At 39.5% G+C, this 3,260-nt stretch overlaps 1 long non-coding RNA gene across 1 annotated transcript; it reads left to right on the plus strand.

Annotated features, from left to right (window-relative positions):
- Nucleotides 1-341: 341 nt before the first annotated feature.
- On the plus strand, nt 342-1,986 carry LOC139080478 (uncharacterized). Its single transcript, XR_011535014.1, has 2 exons — nt 342-593; nt 1,805-1,986. It is a non-coding gene; the product is annotated as an uncharacterized lncRNA (long non-coding RNA).
- Nucleotides 1,987-3,260: the final 1,274 nt, after the last annotated feature.

Here is a 3,260-nt window from a genome sequence, read left to right on the forward strand (position 1 = left end):
TCCCACTGGAGGAGATCTGATTCGGATGGTCAGGAACCTGCACTTTTCTTCATGGACATATAACCTGTGCCGTCGTGCAGAGACCTGAATTGAGAAGGGCCCTACCCCGGGCTCAATGCTCAGTTGTCGCCATCTTGAAATGTGTAATCAGTTTTTGACAAGGGGCCACACCTTTTCATTTTGCACTGGACTCCACAGGCTATGTGGCCGGTCCTGCATTAGAGAGAGGTACTCAGTGGCTCAGAAGTTATGCAATTCACTAGGGAGGAAAAAGGAACAATTGGGACTGCTTATGACGTCACTGGGGTGGGGGCCTAGGAAATTAGGGAAAGACGGGGCATGGGGTCATCTTTCGACTGTGCTCTCTTTTTCCCTGGGAATCTCCTTAAATCACAGGGCCAGGTTGGAGGGCATGGTGGTCGTCTTCTTGCAAATCAATCAGGGAACTCTTCAAATGATCGTAGTCAATTATGATCTACTCTTGAAGAATCGCTGCCAAATTCTAGAAGAGGAATCTATCTCTAAAAAGAAATGGATTCTAAAAGCTGTGCCACGGCATTTACACACTGGCTGGGTCTCTTCCATCTAAACAGGTAAGCTTGGATGTCAGATCGACAAGTTTAATCCATGAAAGCCATGAGCAAAAACTTGTGCTGTAGAAATAAGACGTGGCAGTGAGGTACGTTTCATGGATGTTGGCTCTGTGGAGATGTCGCGGTGGTGGTTCAGGAAAGAGTCCGGGGAGAGTAAACTGGGAAGAGGATTGGGATGCAGGCCAGTTGAAGAGATGCTAGGATGGCGTCCAGGCAGAACACGAGGAAAAACATTGAGATTCATATCTGAAAAGAAGACAAAGGAAAACATGCGAGATAATTGCAAACTGTCTCGGAAAAAAATTGTTTGCATTGATCTAAATAGAAAGGTCTTTGTAATGATCCGTACAGTAGAAAGAGAGGCAAAGTTGAGATCACAAATTCATGCTTTCTGTTTGCTTTGTGCTCCCGGTTTTGTTGGCTCTCAATAAATGTAAAATAATGATGAAAGTCCACTAGGTAAACCATTTCAAGCAGACTAGATCCCATTATAATTCACGGAATTTCAAACAATAGCGTTTGACAGCCCTTTCCTGAAGTTCTTTCTTTTTTTTCTTTTTTTTTTTTTTGAGGAAGATTAGCTCTGAGCTAACACCTGCCACCAATCCTCCTCTTTTTGCCAAAGAAGACTGGCCCTGAGCTAACATCCGTGCCCATCTTCCTCCACTTTATATGTGGGACACCTGCCACAGCATGGCTTGCCAAGCGGCGCATAGGTCCGCATGCAGGATCTGAACCAGGGAACCCCAGACCACTGAAGCAGAACGTGCAAAGTTAACCGCTCTGCCACCAGGCTGGCCCCAAGAAGTTCTTTTTTTTGATACACAGTATCGACTGCTCTTGAAGACAATTAATTTCAAAACAAGGTTTTGAAAATTGGAGCTGAATAAATATACATGTAAAGTTCAGCTGTGCCTAGGGGCGTAGTTTTATTTCTCATTCGTTGGGATTCTTCCGGGGCAGTGGGCATTTGTAGGCAATGGTATATTTTGCTAATGATTACTCTGGTAAATCTTGCCATTCAGATATTTTTGTGCAAGTCTGTTTCCATTGTGTCTTTTAACCCTGAGAGGGAAGTGACGGCACAATGAACTCAACAACCAAGTTTTAACATTGTGTATGGTGCATAAAGTGCTAATTTTAGTACAAACGGCTAAGTGAACAAGAGAAGTACATTTTGCCTGTTTTCTTGATTGTTGCACTGAGCTTAGGTCTGGAGAAGAGGAAATTCCGCAGATAAGGAAACGCCTATCCCTACGCAGCATCCTGCGGAAGGAGACGATACTCCATCAAAGAGTTCTACCATGACGCGTGCTGTTCATTTACTGAAACCTCCGAGAACATATGTATTTTTTCATGTATCTTAGATGGAAAGATGTTTGCACTTCTGTGACTTATGTGTTTTTTATTATTAATACTATATTTTAAAAGTAAGTTTAAAAGTCATGATTTTTTTCTTAAGTTTATAAACTTATTTTGCTGTATATGCTGCTAGTAAATTTCTAACAATCACTTTAGAAGCTCTTCAATTAATCTTTGCTCCCATTTAAAACCTAAACTCCTTTAAACATTTTAAATTACATTTATATTTATGCAGTTTATACGTTTAGCTTCATTTCTAAAGTCCTTCTGCTGTCTCCGTAACACCAAAATCTTTCCAAAACTTACTTAAGTAATATGTCTAATACATATAATATAATAATATATAAATTATCCATATATACTTATATATAATCTTAAATTCTTCTAAATTTTTCAATACTATTTACAAATTGGGTTTTACCTTGTCAACTTAAGATCATGAGTCTAAATCAATTGTTCTTTTAAATAAAAATAAATAAATTATTCTTTTAGACAATAAAAACATTTCAAATGCAAAGTACACAAAATTTTACACAAAAAATATAAATACTGTATGTATGTAAATACTGCCAGCCCAGTGGTGCAGCAGTTGAGTGTGCACGTGCCACTTCAGTGGCCCGGGGTTCACCGGTGTGGATCCCGCGTGTGGACATGGCACTGCTTGTCAAGCCATGCTGTGGCAGGCATCCTACATATAAAATAGAGGAAGATGGGCACGGATGTTAGCTCAGGGCCAGTCTTCCTCAGCAAAAAAGAGGAGGATTGGCAGCAGATGTTAGCTCAGGGGTAATCTTCCTCAAAAAAACAATGTATATATACATATATAAAAATACTGTGAATTGCATCTATTTAATCATCTTTAGACTCAGTTCTAAGCTGACCCAGGGTTAAAATAAACATGCCCACCAAGGAATCAATTATAGTATCCCACATTAATTTCATTTTTCTTTTCAAGTATTTTTGGCAATACTGTTCCAAGGAAGCACGATTTCTATTCCAAGTGCATTGGGTTGACCTTCTTAGAGACTGAGTTGCCCTTGAACTAGAGAGACTGACCTGGGTGTGAAATGAAGAGCTGTGGACATCAGCATAACTTTTTCCCATAGACTGCCATACTGAACCTTTTTAAAAAAAATTGAGGTGACATTCATGCAACATAAAATCAACCATTTTTAAATTAAAAATTCAGTGGCATTTAGTACATTCACAATGTTGTGCAACCACCCTCTTTATTTAGTTTCAAAACATTTCCATGACTACAAGATAAAAGCCTGTATTCATTAAGCAGTTGTTCTCCATTACTCA

Source organism: Equus przewalskii, chromosome 30 (genome assembly GCF_037783145.1).
Source record: "Equus przewalskii isolate Varuska chromosome 30, EquPr2, whole genome shotgun sequence".
In the NCBI taxonomy this organism is placed as follows: domain Eukaryota; kingdom Metazoa; phylum Chordata; class Mammalia; order Perissodactyla; family Equidae; genus Equus; species Equus przewalskii.